At 37.3% G+C, this 21,503-nt stretch overlaps 1 long non-coding RNA gene across 1 annotated transcript in view; it reads left to right on the top strand.

Moving 5' to 3' along the window:
• LOC309853540 overlaps nt 1–21,503 on the top strand; it is a 328,591-nt gene that overhangs the window by 110,808 nt on the left and 196,280 nt on the right. Inside the window, exon 2 of the long non-coding RNA XR_014305806.1 lies at nt 950–1,013. This is a non-coding gene — a long non-coding RNA (uncharacterized lncRNA). The remainder of the gene's footprint in view (nt 1–949; nt 1,014–21,503) is intronic.

The raw sequence follows: 21,503 nt of genomic DNA, 5'->3' as shown, positions 1-21,503 counted from the left end.
GGCAAGATGCTTATGGAACCATTTATACCATGTTTGACCATCTCAACTTTGGTTTCTCTGCTTAAAAATAAATAATAGTAGTTTGCTTCCTCCTATAAGACCAGATACCCACCAAGAGGCAGTCCACTTCTGGTCTAATGCTGTATTGAATAACCAAAAGCTTTGTAGTCACTTTCTGCTTCTGCTGTTCTTGCTGGATTTCTGGACTTGTTATATCTTATTTGGCACTCATTCTTGGCATACATGATCTTTTTCCTAGGTTCTATTTCATCTTATTTGCTTGATGCTAGTGATAATAGGTAAATCATATAATATCCAAGACACTTATCCCCAAACAGAAACACAAGTGAGGCAAAAGTTCACTCAAATTATGATCTTTTGCAAAAAGGATATAGTTTTAGATTGGCTATTTTTATACTAAAATTTTAGGTTATGGTTACGCAAATTTGAATAACAAACTCCTACCTGAGTTTCATCCTCAACGTAGAATTCTTCTGTAATTACCTCTGGGGAAGAAATTTGCTGTCACTTACCTTGTACTTTTCTCAGATGGAGAACTGTGAGAAAATCACAAAAGTTTTCCTCTTTTTTCATAAATAAGTGCTTAAACTACTCATTAATTGGAATGTATACATCATTGGATTTAATATGAAGTGAATTTCTATTCAATCTGTCATCTACCTTTTTGGGGGAAGGAAGGGCAATGAATAGTACTTCATAGGCTCCCTTTTCAATTACAAACAGTACTTCCATTTTGAGATGTGAAGTATTCAGTGTTCACTCTGGCCATGACCTCCATGGCTTGCAGATTTTTATCAACTTCCCACTGAGAATGCCTCATTTTTAGCCGAGCACACATATTACCACTGTCAATTCTCCTTCATCAGTTTGACTGCTATTTTTTGTTTTTTAGATCTTTTCCTTAAGCCAAACCTTTTTCTTTTTACAGACTTCTGGACTTCTTGAATTCTTTCGTGACAGAAGAAGAATAAATCAAAGAAGAACTCACCTTGGTATGTATGCACATCCTGTTGGGGATGCTCTAGATTTACCCATGGAATCCTCTTCAGAGTGCTTTTTTTTTTTTTTAATTCAGTAGTCAAAGTTTGATTTCAGCAGGTAGGGTGTTCTCCTGTTTTATTTCTTAGACATAGTGATACTGAATATTTGTGACACGAGAATGAACAACTTAAATGTTAACGGCTTTGCTTCATAAACTCCTGAGTATTTGTTCTGTCATGAATTTGACCTTTGTTACTAGGACTTTGATGCCCTCTGCATGATAAGAAGTATTCATCAACTACTCAACTTTTGGTTCTGGAAAAAATCAAATCAGTTGCTAAAGAGTCTGTTGGTGTGTAGGTACGGACAGTTGGCAATTTCAAAGCAAGGTATTGTTGATGAGCTTGATAATTCTAGCGCTTAGTTATGGCTGGTTGTGATGAGGGTCATGTGGATGACTCATTGATGGACTCCGTGTTGAGACTGAGTGTACTTCTGGATCCCCATTATTCTAGAAATGAATGAAGCAAGTAATGGGAAAATCCATAGAGTAGTGAAATAGGATGTTATTTGCAGTTCATTGGATACTTCTTGGAATTCATTTCCATTTCTGTAGCTAGACCTGAGGATATGGTAGATGTACTCACCAGAAAATTGTGATTTGTGTTTTCCTACATAAGGAGAAAGAAGGGGAGAGGGAGTTTGAGTGTTAGGGCATGTTGGAAACAGAACCAAATTGACATTTGCTATTCCTAAGCCTCTTTGCTATTCCAGAATTCTTTTGACCCTGGGAGCATTTCACTGCCCAGTGAAACATCTCTCTTCTTGCCCTAAAGTATACAAGGCCATATTTTGTATTGCTTTGGTATATATACTTCTCCATGCTATGATTTGAAAATACCAACACTGTTAAAAAAGAGCAGGGACTTAGTTGAATGCATCAGACACTCATTTGATGGAGTGTTGAGTAAACCAGATGGTTGTTATCAAATGCATTGATAAAATATTTGAGAAATCAGAACTGTTTCTCGTTAAAAAAATAGCCCCTCCGGAGGGGTTTGCTTATGACTTTCTCCATTTTGTTTTCATTTATTTCAAATAGTTTTTAAGATTTAGTATATCTATAAGCACATGCCACGTTAAAACTATAGTTTTCAAAAAGTCAATGGGTTTGACCCCAGATATCTGATCCCTGTCTGTGGTTCCTGGTCACCTGGTGGCCTCATCCTCGTTATCAGAGCAACATCTGCTTAGATGGAGTATTGACATTTGAGTACTTCGGAGCCCAAAACACTCGAATTTTTCAACAATGAGAACATTGGATGTTTCTCTTTGTGAGTGCTAATGGTATGGACTGATTTTGCAGAATCACTGCAGCAAGTTGTAAATGATGTATGAAATGAAAAATTCCTGTCCAGTGCACAGAATGAATATATACAGTTCTATGCGGTCACTGCAGCGCTGGGCTATTTGTTTTAATATTTCCTTCAGACATATAGTAATTTTTTTGGTGAGTCATATCCAGATGCTTGCCATTGGCACAAAGCACAGATTTCCTTTGTATATATATCTCAAATGAATTTCAGTCATGTATAAGTATGCTTAAATTAATAGAATACTGGATTTTAGAGGGCTTGAGCTTAAAAAAAAAAAAAGAATATCTTTAGGAAAACAACAGCAATATATTTGTCTTGAAAAATTTGAGAAATGTGAAGAGCCCAAATATTAAAATCATTTAATCCCATTATGGAAAAATATCCTCTGTTTACATTTAGTATATATCTTCTAAGGTTTTATCCCCTGTAATTAGTTTGCATTCCTAAAAGAAATTATGCTATTAATTTGTTTGTAAAGTTTTAGTCCTGATTACCTCTTAGACTTGGACATCTTTCTGTGACTTCTACAATTTAATTTTTAATCACTGCATACTCTTCAATTGCATGGCAGTAGTTTAAAGAAGTTTTACCCATTCCTACTGAACAGTGGAAATGTAGGTAATTTTGAATTTTGGTAATGTAAATAATTTCCTATATCAATGCTGCAGTGTTAATATAATTGTTGTCATTTTGGTATATATTTAATAATGCCCATCTTGCCTCCGCCTTCTCTTGCAAAATTATCTTAGCTATTTTTTCTGTTTTTCTGTTGGATATTTTTCTGTTGGATTTTTATGATACTTGGATAAAAATGCAAATGATTGGAGTAGAATTGGCATCTCCATCATAATATTGAGTCATTGGAGAACATTGGGTGTCTTCCCATTCTTGGTAGATTTTCTAAGAGGAATTCATTCTTGCATATCAGAAATAAACCTCTCTTGATTGTGATAACATTTTATTTAGAGTTTCTGCATATGATGTCTAAGTTATATCTGTAAAGTTCTCTTTTTATGCCTTTTTAATTACAGTTTTTGAACAAGGGAAATTGTAGCCTCACAATATCAGTTAATAAAATTTCCCCATCCTCTCCAGTCCTCCTCCCCCGTATCATGTTCTGGAGCAGTTTAAGTACAAGAATTAACCCTTCTTCTTCTTTAGATGTGATAGAATTAATGTCTGCGCCTGATTCATTTGGGGGACAAATTCTTTGAAACCTGTAATTTCCTTTCAAAGGTATTGACATATTTAGGTTGTTTTCTTTCTCTTAGTCAATTTTGATTAATTTATATTTCCCTGTTGAAATGCCAGTTTATATAGGTGAAATTTGTTAATACAAAGGCATACAAAATATTCTGTTACCATTTAAAAAATAATCCTATAAATCTATTGTGAAGTCCCTTTTCTCATTCTTAATATGAATAACTTAATGAGCTTTGCCAGAGGTATTTTTGAAGAACCAGCTTTTGAAGCCACTTACTATTTCCAGTTTTGCTATTTTTCTTACTAGCTTTTTTTTTTTTTTTAAGATTTTATTTACTTATTTGAGAGTATGTGCAAAAGAGAGAGCATGAGAGGGGTGGAGGGGCAGAGAGAAAGGGAGAAGCAGACTCACCACTTAGCTGGTAACCCTATGCTGGGCTCAGAGCCCTGGTATCAAGACCTGAGCTGAAGGCAGACACTTAACCAACTGAGCCACCCAGGTGTCCCTCTTACCAGCTTCTTAAGTTGCATGCTGGGTTGATCTTTTTTGTCATTTATTAACAAAAATATTTCAAACTATGAATTTTCCTATGATTCCCATTTTAGCTGCATCACATACCTTTTGATTCTTATTTTATTTATTAATAAACTGAAGTGGCATTTCGTTATTGTCTATGACCCCCACATTTTTTAAAAGATGAATTTGAAATTTTTAAATGGTTGAATTTTAAAATTCCATCTGTTACAATGAATTTCTAGTTTGATTTGATTATCTCTGAAGTATACATGCTATGATGTTTTCTTGAATTTTATTGGCATTATCTTTGTAGAAGGGTATGCCTGATGATCTTTAGGAAGGAGTGCATGGGCACTGGAGATAAAAGTTATTTTATTTAGAGAACTTAATCTTATTAATTATATCATCAAGCTGTTCTGTCTCCAGCTCATTTTTTGTCTTCTTTGATCTTCTTTGACCAACTGTGAGGAAAGTCGAAGTCCTTTATTAATTTGTTCTTACTACTCTGTAACTTATTTATAGGTAAGATAACTTATTTATAGATAAGATAGATATAGATAAGATATCTATAGATAAGTTAACTTCTTTATAGATAAGATAGATACAGAGATATTTGTTTTCTGTGAGTCAACACAGTATTATTTGACACATAAACATTGTATATTTGCATTGAACTGTTTTCCTCTAATATGAAAGCTCTCTTTGAACATATGTGTGTTTTGCTTTGAATTTTCCATTGTTTAATGTTAATATTAAAACTTTGATTTTCTTTTTATTTGTATCTCTTCAGATATCTTTGCTCATCTTTTTACTCATCCTTTTGTACTCATTTGTCTTAGGTGTATCTCTTGTAATAAATATATAGTTGACTTTAGTTTCCTAATCTGGTTTTCTCCTTTTTAGTCTTCTCACAGAGAAGTTTAAGGCATTTACAAATATTGTCATAAACAAAATATTAGCTTTACTATTTTCATTATGTTTTCTTTTTGACACTTGGGTGGTTTTTTCCCCATTCTTTTCTATCTTTGAACATATAGACGTTCTTTGTTAAGTTTCATAGAGTGTATGTTTTGTAATAAGTTCTGTTTTCATTAAAGTCTCTCAAAAACATTCTTTAGTCTATCAATCTCTCTCAAATTTAAGGGCAAACAGCATTTTTACACCTTCTATTTAAATGGAAAAATTTAGCATACTTCCCACCCAGTACATATGCTACTGCTCTCTCTTGGCCCTATATCTTGGCCTCTGTTAATATAATGTCAGGTTCTAGAAAATTTCTATTAATTTAAGAAATTACTATTCTTACAACATATGCACTGCTTTTTCATAAATAATATTTATGATACCTTTTTAGCTTTTAAAATAGACTTGATATAATTACTTTGTTATTTGTATTCTTAACTGGTTTTACTATTCCCAATTAGATTTTTATACTTTATCTTTCTTATTTTTGACCTCTTAATTTTTCTTAATCTCTCAGTGAGGTTGAGTATGGCTTTAGATAATTTTTCAAGAAGGATGTGTGAATTCATCCATTTGAGAGGATATTTTTCCATTCTTTCTTTAGGTATACAATTCTTTTTTAAGATTTTATTTATTTATTTGACAGAGAGAGATCACAAGCAGGCAGAGAGGCAGGCAGAGAGAGAGAGAGAGGAGGAAACAGGCTCCCTGCTGAGCAGAGAGCCTGATGCAGGACTCGATCCCAGGATCCTGAAATCATGACCTGAGCCGAAGGCAGCGGCTTTAACCCACTGAGCCACCTAGGCGCCCTAGGTATATAGTTCTTGAGTTGGAACGTTTTCCCTCAAAATTCTGTAGTTTTGTTAAACCAATTTTTGCATTAAAGGAGAAGCTGAGGAAGGGCTGGTTTGTTTGTTTCTTTATCACGGGTGTATGGGGTATGTGTGTTGTTGTGTCTTTGTTTTCCCATGCCTGGATGTTTGTGAGACGTGATTCTTGTAACTCAAACATTTTGACAGGATGCATCTAGGTATGGGTTTGCCTTGATAATAATTATCTTTTTGATCGGTATTCACTGGACTTTTTCCACTTGATACATGTTTTCATCTATTATAGCTTGAATTATTGGTTTTGTCCCATTTATCCTGATCTTTTCAGAAACCCCAGTGATGTAGATGTTGAGACAGTAAGTTCTATGAAGGCAGGAACCATACCAGTTTTGTTCATTTCTGTATACCTGGATATGTTGATGTCCAGATCCTGGCACACTAGAGACACTAAACAAATGTGTATTTTCTAGTGGATGAGTGAATGAATAAATGATAAATCACTGTTCTGATCTTAACATGTACTCTTCCCTCTTCAGTAATTTTTAAAAAAAATTTTTTATTAACATATAATGCCTCTTCAGTAATTTTCATCTTGTTTTTTCCTCTGCTTTTGTGAGGGTATTTAAGCGAAAGGGGCTTTCCAGGAAACCATAAAACTGAAGGTGATACTTCAAGGTTAACTTCCTCCAGTTTACTTGGACACTGACTTTGCTTCCCTTGTTCAGTTCCTCTACCTTCCCATTAGGATATGGTTTTATTAGAACTCTTTGGCTTAAGAACCAGCAGTTTCATAAGTTGGAATATTCCTTCTTAACACATACCTCATGTAAATTTTTCCTGAGTGATGATTAAATCTAAGTATAAAGACAAGGTGGGGGCAGCTAGGACTGAGCTTAGATCTAAAGGCCTTGGGCAGAGAGTATTAACTGAGAGCTGACTACCTCTGGGTTAGCTGGTTTTTGCTGCATAGCCCGCCGCCCACCCCCACCCCATCTAGTGGCTTAAAAGAGCTATCATTTATTAGTTCAAGATTTTGTAGGCGGGTAATTTTGGATTCTGTTGGGCAGTTCTCATGTGAGTGCATTCAGCGAGTGGGTCAATTGGAGGTGATCCCTGTACCTGTTTCTGGACTTGGAACCACATATCTGAAAGTTTCTAAAGCAGCATATGAGGGCAAACTCCAATGCTAAGCACTTTCCCAGACTCTGATGACATCACTTTGCTAAGGTTATATTGGCCAAAGGAAGTCACCTGACTGTTGTGGATTCAGGGGGTACAGAAATGAATTCTAGCTCTTATTTGGAGAAACTGGCGTTCCTTATTACTGCAGCATGGATCCAGGGAGTGGGCAAATTTGAGGCCTCTTTACAATTCCCTATACTCTCACTAGGGACTCCAGAAACCAAAGGACTTAATGCTGAGACATATGGGCTCCTGACTATGTTGCTCTCTTGGCCAACTAAATTGGAACTTAATCTAAACCTACGGTTGGGTGTTTGGTCTCTTGCAGTTGATTTGTAGTCCTGAAATGTTACGCTGTTTTTTCTTGTTTATCCTTCTTGTATTTACTGCCTTTAGCAGGAATTTACGTCTTGTCCGTGCATTTTTGGTTATATATACTCTCTTCTTATCTCACTCATCTTCCTTTTATTATTCTGTTTCTCTTTCGTATTTTATTTCTCTTGACAGTTTTCTGTACTTTTTACAGTGAGGTCTATTTTGCTCTCTCTTGTAGATCTGAAACAGTTGAATTTATTTTAAAAATAGTCATTATACATTTACTTTGTGCCAGGCACTGCTCTAAATACTAGAAACACATGAGTAAACAAGACTTGGCCCCTGACCTCAAGAATTCACAGTTGGGTAAGACCTCTGATGTCCTCAAGTATCATATTTTCAGAGGCAATGATCTTCCTTTGAGTTAATGGACCGTTGTTGTTCCTTCTTCTGCAGTAGCCTCTCACAGATGCTTTGTTGGGTGCTTGTCAACAGGCTTAGGGGTTTCTTCTTAGGGGTCTGTCTTGTTGTGTGATGGTCAGATTTCCTTCTTTGGTCTGTATCTGGAGGAAATATAAATGTGAGTACATTCTTGGTTAAGTCCCAGTTTTCGGGAAGCATCATCCAGAGATCTAAACTCTGAAAGTCTAGGTCTCTGTTCAAACACATAAAACACTCTCCTTTCCAACATGTACTTCTGTTCTTCCTTTTTCTGCCCCAGTTTCAGTACTTCAGTTTTGAGGATGAGGTTTCCCAGGGAGGTGCTATAGTACCCCACCTTCTTTGCCCCCAACCACTACACACACTTTTTTTTCTTTTTGTACTTAGTGTTTCTGAATGGATGTCAAGAGGGTTAGTGGATAGGTTTTTGTAGAAAAATATTCTGGCTCATCATAAAATAGATCTTGACTGGTATAGAGAGAGCTTCTAGTCTTGTTATCACCTAGCTCTGTCAATGGTGAGGCTCTCAGGAGTCTTTCACTTGTCCCTGGTGGAGGTGGGAAGGATCATTTGACAGGGGAAATACATCTTTTCTGTCCTTTCTCTGCTTTGATTTTATTGGTAATATTTTATGCATACAAGTGAAATATTTTATATATGTATAAGTTGCAAAGCATAATAACGAAATGAATATCTACAAACTTAAGATCCAGCTTAAGAATGGTAACAATAGGGATACCTGGGTAGCTCAGTTGGTTAAACGTCTGCCTTCAGCTCAGAATATGGCCCCGGGCTCCCTGCTCAGCTCAGACTCTACGTCTACCTCGACCTCTGCTGCTCACCTGGCTTGTGCTCTCTCATGCTTATGTTCCCTCTCAAATAAATAAATAAAACCTTTCTTTAAAAAAGTTTATCACACTAAAGGTATACTGATGCTTCCTTTGTGACAAATTTTCACTCAATATTATGTTTCTGAGACCCATTTATATTGTTGAATGTGAATGTATTTTACTCATCTCTGCTGTTGTATAGTAGACCTTTGTGAGAATGCAGGATTTAAATTATAAATTAAAAGCAATGATTTTTGTCTAATAAACTGAATATTGCTTTGAATATATTGGTGTATTTCTCCTGGTTGTCATGTATAACACTTTCTTTTAGATATATAGATAACTTATTTTCATAAAAGCATATAATTATGAATGGATAAAAGTATAAATGATTATAAGGTCTTTCTTATGATCCTTCTAATGTCTGCAGGATCTTAGTATTGATGACATGCCCCTTCTCTGTTTATTGATTTTATCATTTTCTTTAAAAATAACAACTTTTAGCTTTGTTGATAATTTTCTGTGATTTTTTTTTCTGTTTTACCAATTTCTGCTCTTTATCACTTGATGCTAGTAGTGAAACCTCTTGAGGTTTGAAGAATACATAAAATTTGGCCAGTGTGAGAGTATAATCTGCATAATATTTGACAGAAAACGTTCTTCATAGTATTCAAGAGACTTTAGGAAATACTGTTTTAATGTGTGCTGTTAAAGTAGTTAGTCCTATTGGATACCCTGTATTTCAGAAATGTTGATACAGAAGTCTTCAACACTTGGGATCATTTGATTTCATTTAAGCAGGGGTAATCATTTCTGAGTGATATTTCAGCTCTTTTATTATTTCCTTGGTTTACCACACTCACCCAATACCAAGGATGTTTTTCTAACTCTTTCTAATCTGTTGAAATTAGGGGTGTCTCATTAGAAATCATATGATGGGGGCATCCAGGTGTCTCAGTGTATTAAGCCTCTGCCTTCAGCTGAGGTCATGATCTCGGGGTCCTGGGATCGAGCCCCACATCGGGCTCTTTGCTCAGCAGGGAGCCTGCTTATCCCCCCTCTCTCTGCCTGCCTCTCTGCCTACTTGTGATCTCTCTGTCAAATAAATAAAAATGGAAAAAAAATTAAAAAACAAATCATATGATAGTGTTTTTCTAGTAGATTTTTTTCTGCCACCCAAACTTGTCTTATATACACAACTCTATCCTTAAACTACCATTGATTTTTATTTGCTTTGGTTACTCATATTTTCTACCATGCATTTTTCCCCCTCAATCTATCCCATAGTCTTGGATAGTATCAATTTTCTTCACCTAGTGTTTCTGTCTTTGAAAAAAGGAGAAGGATGACAGTGTTAAATGGGCCATTTAACTGAAGAATGGCATGTCAGACATCCTTTTTCTATATATATAATGAGAGACATGTATATAGGTTAATGTATGTATTTATAGAGATGAATATTACAGCTATTTTATGATATTTAAGACTAAATGCCATAGTTGTATTTTTTTTAAGTAAGTCTAAACTTCCCTTAAAGGAAAGCTGAGCAAAGTAGTAATTTGGAACTAGTTGGCTTAACTTAAAAAGCTCCCCTGTGACATCGGAGTGTGTTTCATGCAATTGCTTTCTTAGACTTCCTCATTAAAATATTGACTACTCTTTTTCTTCAGTAAATGCTAATCCTGGCTCCCATGTACATGTATTTACATTTCACTGCAGGCAGCCTGCCAGGTTAGAAATAAAACCAATTTGTTAATATCACTATTTCCTTTTCAGCAAAGAAAATATGCATTAAATTAAAGACTTTCTAAAAATAATAAGAAACGGCTCCTGTTGATACTAACCGTTTATTTATCTCTCCGGTTTAGAATGTGACAGCTCATCTTTATGAGCCTGCATTTCTCTGCTCCTCTGAGCTCCATCCATCTCTGCCAAACTCTGGCTTCTGCAAGAAAGACCCTTGTCACGGGGCCCTGAAGGTTCCCCTGCCCTCTTCTCCCCCTACCTTTCCCGCTGTCTCTGCCAGACCTGTCTGAGAGTACAAAATGCTATTTTTAAAAGAGTGTGAGCCAAGTATGGTTAATCCTGGCTGATAACATGCTGCTTTGCTGGAGCATTCTCTCCAGAAATCTTGGAAATCTTTGAACTGCAAGAGGGTCCCCATTTGATTTATGATTCATAAGTGGATCAGTGTTATTAAAATCCACAGGAGCCCTTTGTTCATTTAGTCGTTCTGAGGGCCACCCATCATGTACTTCCCTATGCTATTTTGCATGGGAGCACCTTCCTAGAGCCCATAGCTGTTTCTTAAATAATCCTGTGGTAAAAAGCAGCTAATTATGCAGCTGAACATCAAGGAGTTCTCGTAACTCTAGAATGTTTGTGCACATTGGGTTATCCAGACTTGCAAAGTCAAGTGAATTTTCAATAAAGCTAACAAGTCATTAACCTTATCAACCTACTTTGCTTGGCTGGTTGCTACTCTTTACTTTGTTGAATATTTTATTTATAAAATGGTTTGATTGCTATTTACTATCATTCTTGTGACCCATGAGGAAAAGGAGTCTTTTGTAAAGCCACCGTCTAGTTGGTGCTGGGAGAAGTGAAATCTGGCATTGAAAAACTGTTGCATGTTTGTTAGTTTCTCTTGATTTTTCTGCTTATTTCATTATGTTTTCCCAGTTGCTTTCTTCTCTCATCAGTGTTGGCCTTTGCTGTAATAAGGTTTAGAAGAGTAAGGTCTTATTGATAATCTGTATGGTTCATTTCTACTTTGGGAAAATATTAAGGAAAGAAGAGATTTAGCCTAACTAATTGACTGACTACTTCCTTTCCAGTTTTGCCTTAACTGGCTTTAAGATTTGGGGTCCTCAGTTCTTTCCTGCAAAGATTCTGTATCAGTCATCAAACTTGGGATTCATTTCCTGTTGTGAGCTCTCTCACCTTTCATCCTTTTGTTCCATCTTACTCCCACTCAGTGTGAATGGAGTGGTTGGCTTCTCTCTTGCATCATTGTTTTTGTATTTTAGATTGGTAGAGCATTGTGTCTGTTTTCTAAAACCCTGTACAACCTTGAGCTGGATTCCTACCAGGAGCTTACTAGTCCTTTTCCTGTAGTCTTTGGTCCTGAAAGTGTTCAGCATTGAGATCCTTCTCAGGAAGACATATTTAGCAGTGCGGTGTTGTTCCGTGAGGAAAACCGCCTCATCCAGCTGGTAAGCAATTTATGCCCTGAAGCATGAAGATTTCATAGCCCTTGTAATTTTATCCTTCCTGGTGTCGCTGCAGGTGCTATTTTTATTCATATAAATATTTAATCTTCTATAAAACTTATTAAGCTGTTGGCCTCAATAATATTTTTTGGCAGCGAGTTCCCTAGGTTAAAGGGACACAGTCGAGTACAGCAGCTTAGCTCAAGATCACAGTTTTAAATAAAGGTATAAAAGGTGATATTCTGAGACTTTAAAAAAGACTCCAGCAAGGCTGTTTGGGGTTCAGCTTTGACATTTCCCAATAACGCTGCTGCCGTCTCAGTAGCACTGAGTTGGCATTTGGGAGACCAGGCATTTGAGAGACTCAGTTGAAACTATAGTGAAAGAAGTAGTTAACATATGATTTTTTCTAGACCTAGTGAAAGAGGAAGAGCAGATTAAAAAAAAAGAAGGGGCAGTGTTTTTCATTTTCTTAGCCCTTCGGCTTTCACATAAGATTTTTACATGACATTTAGTCTATGGAATTATTTTTCTTTAATAGTCTTCCCTAACCTTCTCTAAGTAGTTGGCTTCTTTTGATGAATACCTCTTTTCTTGTTAAAGCAGATGAAATGTCCTGCATCTTTTGTTTTGGTGGAGGACCACCCGGCAATGTGTGGTGGCATCTTCCTTTTAGATTATTATTTGGAGATTAAGTGGAGATTTCCCCTGTTGAATTCAGTCAAGTAGATCCACACTGTAAATTTTAAACCTAAGTGCATTGACTATCCAGAAGGATGTGTATAACTCTGGAGTTGTATATTTCTTCATCATCTTGGATATTTATAGTGGCTGGTGCATTTGACCTTGAACATTATGCACACTTGTACCACAGAATAGTCTGGCATACATAGACCTATTCTGGTTTAGAGAGTTGTACAGCTGAGTTGATCTCTTTTGGCAGCCTTGGTATAAGAAGAGTATGATTCTCAAGGAGGAAAAAACTAACTATACGTGCTTTTAATAGAATGCAAGCCATGAGATATATAATGGGAATTAAGAATTATGAGGAATTATAAGGGCTGTATGAATTCAGAGAAGAAATTGGTTATTCTTGCCCAGAATGCTTCAAGAGAAGCTGACATTTGAAGTGGGTCTTCAGGATTCTTGAGCTTTGGACAAGGGAAGCAGAAGTGAGGAGATAAGAGGTAAGTGGTGGGGGGGTGCATGTGCAAAAATGGCAAAACTTCAGTGTAATAGGTTTTGTGACTCCTAAAATAGAATTTCACCTAAAGAATCATTAATGAAATTGAGTGTTGGCTCAGTCTGCCTTATACGGAACTGAATTTAGTGTAATCTTTCTTTTCCTGATCACTATCCATTTATTGATACAATTCTTTAAAATATTCTCATAGGGTACCTTCCTAAGTTAAATATGTAACCAAACTCTCACACATGCCGATGAAATGGAAAATGGGAGCACTCTTTGGAAAACAGGTTGGCAACATCTTAAAGGGTTAAATGTACATGTACCATATGACCCAGAAAACCTATTCCTAAGGGTTTTCCCAAGAGAAATAAAAACTTATGGTCATGCAGAAACCTGCCAGTTAAGGCTTATAATGGTTTATTCATAATCTCTCAACCTTGGAAATTGTCCAGGTGTCCTTCAGCTGGTGCGTAGATAAACAGTGATCTAGCCATATGATGGAATACTATTCAGCAAGAAGAAGGAATGAACTCCTGATACTTGCAACAATATGGCTGAATCTCAAATGCCCTATGCTAAGTGAAAGAAGCCAGATTCACAAATCTCCATGCTGTTGCTTGCATTTACATTGCAAAGCTATAGGAATAGAGGATGTGTCGATGGTGGCCAAGGATTGGGCTGAGGGAGGAGTTGACTAAAAAGTACATTGGGATTTTGGAGGAGCGATGGAACTTTTCAGCATCCTGGGTGTGGTGGTGGTTACCTAACTCTGCATTTGACAAAACTCATAAAACCATACACTAAAAAGGGTGTATCTTCTTTCATGTAAATTATACTTCAATAAACCTCACTTTCAGAAAGAAATAGGCAGTAGTCTGATGTTCACAAATCTGACATCATGACCTCACATTGGTGCCTTGTGAGGGCACTATTGGTTGAATTCCATGCTCCTCCTAGTACCATCTTCCCCATTTTAAGAAGCTTTGTTTATAAACTTCCATGCCCCTTGAAGGAATTTTTATTTAAAACTCCCTTAGAGGACTCCTGGGTGGCTCAGTGGGTTAAGCCTCTGCCTTCGGCTCAGGTCATGATCTCAGGGTCCTGGGATCGAGTCCTGCATCGGGCTATCTGCTTGTCAGGGAGCCTGCTCCCTGCCCTCCCCCCACCTGCCTCTCTGCCTACTTGTGATCCATCTCTGTCAAATAAATAAATTTTTTAAAAAACCTTTAAAACTCCCTTAGAATTTTCATGGAGATGCTCAAAGACCTAATGTAGGTTAATAAGAGCTCTCTTTGAAACACAGATATGTAAGTAAAGAGGTACTATTTTAGAAAGATTAACTATTTTCTGCAGAAATAGGTGGCTCTTTTGAGAGATGGGTATGACACGATGGAATCCCACTGCGTTACTGTGTGAGTAACAGATCTATAGGCCTTCTAAGATGTGGAGATTTGATAAACCAATCTTCACCTCAACTTTTCCAGATATGAGTAAACTCCCAGGCTGCTTAAAGATTATTGAAGAAAGACCACAAAACTTGCTACATGCTACAAAAAAAAAATCTTTGTAATAAAAATTTCAATGATGTCAAAGCATCCACCTATTTATGTGTGGTTTAGAAAGTTGTTTGTGTCCCATTTGCTTTTTTTCCCCCTTAAATATTTTATTTAAGAGACAGAGAACTAGCACAAACAGGGGGAGAGACAGAGGGAGAAGCAGACTCCCCAGTGAGTGCAGAGCCCAACACAGAGCTGGATCCCAGGACCCTAAGATCATGACCTGAGCCAAAGTCAGACACTCAACCAACTGAGCCACCCAGGTACCCCTGTCCCATTTGCTTTTAAAATGGATTTGAGGGACGCCTGGGTGACTCAGTGGGTTGGGCCGCTGCCTTCGGCTCAGGTCGTGATCTCGGGGTCCTGGGATCGAGCCCCGCGTCGGACTCTCTGCTCGGCGGGGAGCCTGCTTCCTCCTCTCTCTCTCTGCCTGCCTCTCTGTCTGCTTGTGATCTCTCTCTGTCAAATAAATAAATAAAATCTTTAAAAAAAAGTGGATTTGAAGTGGCTCATTTTAGTAAAACAGATAATCTAAAGTTTATCCACTTTGCTGGTCTCATTGCCACTTCCATGCCCTTCGTTTTGTTGGAACAGTCTCTTCATATCACTTCTTGCCCTCCTTCTGGGTCTCAGATTTTCTTCTGGAAGTGAGCGATTGCAGTGATGATCTGAGAAATCATCTCCTCAGTGGTTACCAAGTATCCATATGTCCCCTTTTGTTACATCCATCACACCATATATATTACTTATTAATTCATCTTCTACATTAGACCGTGTTTCTCTTATTAACTGTGATATCCTGAGCAGACAGGAGGTACTAGTGAAGAATTTGGTGAATAACTGGACAAATGTAGGGCACCAGCCCTCCCTAAAGGCCCTAATTGTGCTGACTACCTCTGACTACATGTATATACCATTCTCTATACATGTGTATACTATTCTTTAAATAAAGTAGAATACTGTTGGAAATAGTTGAATAAAGTATCATCTATGTGCAAAAAAAGTTATTGGTAAGGAGATGCCATTATTACTTTTGGTTTTGGTGGCTCTGAATGCTCTGTTATCATTTCATCTCTGCCACATGTTTAATATCTTTGCCTATTTCTTTTGGCTGGAGTAGAACTAGGTGGGGCAGCTCCTTCAAATGAGTGTTTTGTACGGTTGTGCCATGTCTCATCACAGTTTATGTATGAGTAGCGTTACGTAGTTGGTGCTTGGTCTCTTGACATGTGCATCATTGCGATGACTCCTTAGTGTGGCAAATCCCAGATGGCAAATTATGTGAGTTTTCAAATTTTGGCAGATCTGTGGCTTTTGTCCCTAATGATTGACTGATTTTTTTTTTTTAACCAGTTACAATCATTGAATTGAGGACTTGCATTTTAGGAAGGAGATTTCTGAAAGGATATAAATATGTGGCCATTACCTAGAACGTACATATTCCATATAGCTCTGTGCTGTATATAGAGCCTTTAACATTAAAATTAAACTATCTTAGATTTTTGTGTTAGATGTTGATACAATTTTCAAAGCCCAGTCCCTCCATTTACTGTAGTTCTTTGTTCTTAATGGAAATTTAGGTCAGTACCAGACAGTGCCAGGGGCATTCCCAAGAATTTCCTCTAGGAAGTAAGGAGCCAGACGTGCAGAAGGAGGTTGGCAACACTTGGCAAAGTTACGTTCCCTCCTAGTGGCAGCTGTACCTGGTTTGGTCAGAAAACAGTGACTTACAGAAGGTTTTCTTTTTCTCTTGGGTTTTTTTTTTCCTTCTTCTTTTTCTTAAAACCACTTTCCCTTCAAAATTATTATATATCAAGTTCTCTCTCGGCCTTTTGGCTAAGATCAAGTGTGAAAGCAATGCATCTATTCAGAGAAAAATGAAAAGTCACTCCACATTTTCAAATGGCCATGTTCCCTGCAGTCCTACTAGGCTCTGAAGCTTTTTGAGTCTTTTGAGTCCAGATGATAAGGGCATAAGAACATCAGGATGAGGTGGGAGGTGGGGGCAGCAAGGAGAGGTTAATTTTCCCAATGAAAAAGAAACGTCTACTACATTCTGAAGCCGGTCCAGTGCTCTCTTAGAGAGTAGGTTCAGAGCAGTAGATGCCATTGATTTCACTTTGGTATCCATATTTTGCAGTTTTCCTCTGATTTTCTTGGCTCATGCTTTCCAGACTACATTCAGTCTTTAGTTAACAAATATTAACTCACCTCCTTCTCTGTCTTTGACACTTTCTGGTCTCTGGGATGCGTCTATCTTAAAAATGAGCCAAGTGCTTTCCCCTTGTTGTTTTCTGTTATCCTTAGCACCCTGGCAAGCCAGTAAGACTTTTTTTTTTTTTTTTTAAATCATCCCCACTAGGAAATGGGAGAGTTTGTGGCTTTCCTCTGAGATCTCACATGGGGTTATTGGCAAGATCAGAACTAGAAACCAGTTCCCAGAAATGTGTTCCCAGCTACCCACACCATTCATTACCCCAGAGAAGACCCGCGGTTGGGAGTGGTGGTAGTCAAGTTACCCTTTGGATGGGTGCCTGTTATATTTGTCCTTGAATTGTGACCTTCCAAAGGACCACTGAACAGCTTGTCTTTGAGAATTGACCTGCCGTTTTCAAACAGCGTTGAGGAGAATCATGGATGGGAAGCAAAGTATTGAGTTTTAAATTTTCTTTTTCTGTATTTGGAAAGAGGAAAAATGTGTGATTCAAGGATAAGGTGTAAAGCAAAAACAGTTTTTTTAAAACTCTTTTTGCCTGTAGAGACACTACTTACTAATCGGAGTGAGGTTTTTTTCCCTCGCCTCCCCTCCACCCCCCGACTCTTACACTTCTTTTATTTTTTATTTTTATTTTATTATTTTTTTTTGGAAGGGGAGGGATGACCCTGCTGAGTTTTGGAGTATGCCTATAGCAGCTTTTAGCAAATCACAATCCCAGCAGTAGGTTCAGCTTTGAAGAAAGATTTACAAATCTCTCACTGCTTTATAAATATCTGCATTTATATCTTAAAGAAGAAGAAGAAAAAGCCCCTCACGGTCGGTCTCAGCCTTCTCACCCTCTCCCCCCTCCCCACTTCCCCTTTTCTTGCTTTCCTCTTTCAGAAATTAAAGATTGTGATGTGTGCAGGAAATGAGGGTCTATAAAATTGTGATAAAATGTTCCTGCAAAATTGCCTTTGAATTTTCGCCGTGAATTGCAGGCAAAATGAAATTGTTCGCTTTCAGCATTGCTTTGTTTTTGACCCCTTTTTGTGAATTCTCAAAGGAAAGAAACATATTCCCATCTTTTATAGTAATCAAATTTATCTGGCATCTCTCAGCCTCTTGAATTACTTATGCTAGAGTTGGCCAGCCTCAGGAAGGCTGTGGCTGGTTTATTTATTTATTGTTCTAAAGTGAGGGTTTTTGACATGAAGTTCCCTACATCATCCTAGGGGAGTATAAGAGAAAAATCGAAAGTGCTTTGTGACATTGCATATGTGTCTTATGTATATATGTGCATACGTGTTGTATAAGAATCCATCTAATGAGAAATAACAGAGGACTTCCTGATCACAGGTCATGGCTGTTTAATATTTTCATGCGAGAAGGAAAAAGTTTCATGTTACTGAGATAAAATTATATGTAAAAAGCAAAAAAAAAAAAAAATCTGCGGAAAGAATTTGCATTTGGACAAAAGCGCTAACAATAAGTGGTTGTAAACCTGTTTCAAAACTAGTTCATTTTGTCAAGTATTGTTCCTGTAACAGGTGAATATATCATCTCATAATTTGGGGGGTTTAATATGACTGTTTCTTATAAGAATGTGAGATCAGAGAGCAAACATTGACCATCACCTGAGGCCGCATTCTGTCAAGCCCAGCCTTGCCTGGATACCCTGGGTTCTCCTGTAACGTGATTCATTCTCTTCATTTTTATTTCGGGTGCCTTGTGTTTATGCTCAGAAAAACCTAGGCTACAGGTGTAAACCTACAGAAATCAGATTCAAGTTTCCAAACTAAATTTCTCTTATTTGAGAATATGAAATAATATACAGCCATCAGGAAGAATACATAAATAGTACTTCTTTGTGTGACCTTAATCTCCACTGGGCTCAACACAAACATCTACTAAGAGAAATTATTTTTTGAAACTATTACTAATGCCGCACATACCTGTTTTTTAAGCCTATGCTTAGAAACCCTGATGCATACAGCTACTGGGCTTCTTCCATCTGTATACACTTCTAAATTATAACAAGTAAACTCTGTAAAGCTCTAAACAGTTACTTCATTTTTTCTTATTATTTTTTATAATATAAACAAACTGTGTTTATGCCAAAACCTCTTCTCTCCCTACTAATTTTTCAAAGCTATTAATTGTGTGTTTCTGTTTTATTACCTATACATTTCCTAAATAGAAACTCATGTAAAAACCAGACACCTTCCTTAAAGCGATTTTTCTTTAGGTTAGTAAAAGGCCCATGTAATTTTAGAAAATATAAAATAAAAACCCGTGGGGAATGGTGTGATGTGTGTAGTTTGGGTATCTCTCACATACTCTACTCCTTTGATAGTGTGGAATTCCAGAATTCTTGGAAGAGAGGATGACATGCAAATCACTCTCTGACAGAAAAGCATCTGTCTTTGTATCAGCGTCTTAGTTAGAACAAATCTCAGGATTAAGCAAAAAGTCAGCTGGTTCAGTGTAAGTGAAAAGGTTTGCATCGAATTAACTAGTAACATTAGATTGACTTCAGAAATACTGCTTTTAACAATCATTACCTGTGACTAAATTTCTCATAATTTTTGCAGTCAAAGGAACCAACCAACCCAACTGTCACATTTTGGTTTTGGTGAAAAAGAGAAGAAAATTCAAGGAGATTTAAATGCAAAAGCCTAAGTTTTCATAGCATTTCCCGTGGGGCTACAGATTTCAAGAGGATGTAGCATTCTTTATGAGCCGTGTACAATAGATCAGCAACTCGCATTTCAATTGCTCCTTTTTTCCTTATATAAAAAAATCTTGACATTTATACAAGTACTGTAATCCACCAAAGAGTGGATTAGTATGATTCTTAATTGTGGCAGTTGAGGAAATAGAAGGATCAATATTTATTTGAAATAATTTTTAAAGCCGTTCTCTTCTGCCTCCTCAGAGAAGGCAGCACAAATACTTTTCTGGTTCGGACACAGTAATTTAAATGTGTCCAGTTTTGCAGTTGTGCCTACGAATCAATTTAGTGCGGGTTTGTTCACATCTAAAGGAAAGTTAAATGCTGACTTTGAAAGTAGAGAAACGTTCCATAGATATCCTTCGCTTTCAAAAAGCACGCATTTGTCTGTGATCCTTAAAAGCGCTTATTGAACTATTTTCTTTTTCTGTTTGCAAAATTCACAAAGGGCTGTTCTGTAAGCCCTCTTCATATTTTCCCCAGTTTGTCCTAAATTTTGCCTCAGGGGAATAAACAGCAACAGTATTCAATTTCCCATTCTGAATGTATATGCCAACACAGAGAGCTTTTATTACAAGGAAAGAAATCAAATCATTGTCACCTAAAGTGCTAATTATGTCTGATAAATGTACGGCATACACTTAATGCAAAGAGAGCTTAGGAAATGATACACCTTCCGTAATTACAGTGACCAACCTAGCTCCATCAATCTAAATTTTTTTTCAATCCACGTTCATTTGGGTGGCTTTATTTTTATTAAATGGCTTTCTTAAGCTTCAACAGACCCACTTGCTGCTAATAAGGAAGCTCACATTAAGTATTTTGGAACTGCTACAACAAGAAGGCGTGTTACCTGATATATGTGGAGATGTGCGTACACAGAGAAACAGAAGCTGCCAGTAAATACAGTTACATTTTGTCCCATTGGGGCATGGAACTGCAAACTGAGGAAGAAATTTGCCATGCTTTGCTTGCCTAATGAATTTGTGTATCCAGTTCACCAAGGATACTACATTTCAGTTTCGGGAGAGCCTGAAATCCTTCCATAGACCAGACAACAGACCCTTTAGCCCCCTCCCTGGGGACATTAGTGACCTCGGGAGGAGGCATGCTGCCCCCAGAACCTCTGATGATCGCATTTAGGAATTACTTCTCCCTGCCTGTTTTTCCTCATGAAAGCAGGCCACTATTCTTCTCAGAGCCAAATTGTTTGTGGCCTTTAATCAAACCTGACACCCTTCTACAAATGAAATAAAAGTAGGTTTTAATTAGACTGAAGGATGCTGATTTCCTTTGAAGCTGCCTCAGAGCCCCTCTCCTCCCTGAGTCCTCCAGCGCGCACATTCGTTCATCTCACATGCACATCCGTATGTGGCCTTAAAAGGTGTTGCTCTGAGTGTGTGTGAATTCATGGCCGTCCTCAGGGCCCGCTGGCTGAGTGGGATGCTCGATTTTTCATTTTGCCATATCACCATTCTCGGCTTTTGTCTGTTGATTTCAAATCCAGCCAAGGTGCATATGGTGGGAACCATGCATATTTGGACAGACTTTTTCATCAGCAATTAAAAATCTAACCAAACCTTCTTTTTGTTGTTTTGTCTGTTTTTCTTCATTTTCCTCCCTGCCTGTCTTTCTCCATGACTTCTCTTAAATTCCAGATCTCCTTAACTTTTCTTAACCTCTCACATTTCTCTTTCTGTTTATTGTTGTAAAATTTTCCACTTTAAACTTCTAGCAGATAGCTACTGGTTCTAAAATCTGTATTTTGGAGGGCAGCAAAGAGGCTCATAATTCTTCCATTTCCTTTTGATTACCCATCTGAGAATATTTGTGGGTTTTGGGGAAAGTTAGTTCTCCCTGATTGAACAAAAGAGTTAGTGGTAAATACTGAATCCTGCACTTATGATTACTTTTTAAATCATAACTATCCTGCCAGAATTCAGAGTTTTCATTGTA

Source organism: Mustela nivalis (genome assembly GCF_964662115.1).
Source record: "Mustela nivalis genome assembly, chromosome: 18".
Taxonomy (NCBI): Eukaryota; Metazoa; Chordata; class Mammalia; order Carnivora; family Mustelidae; genus Mustela; species Mustela nivalis.
Note: the sequence above shows the minus strand (reverse complement) of the source record. Positions and strands in the feature narration are given on the sequence as shown.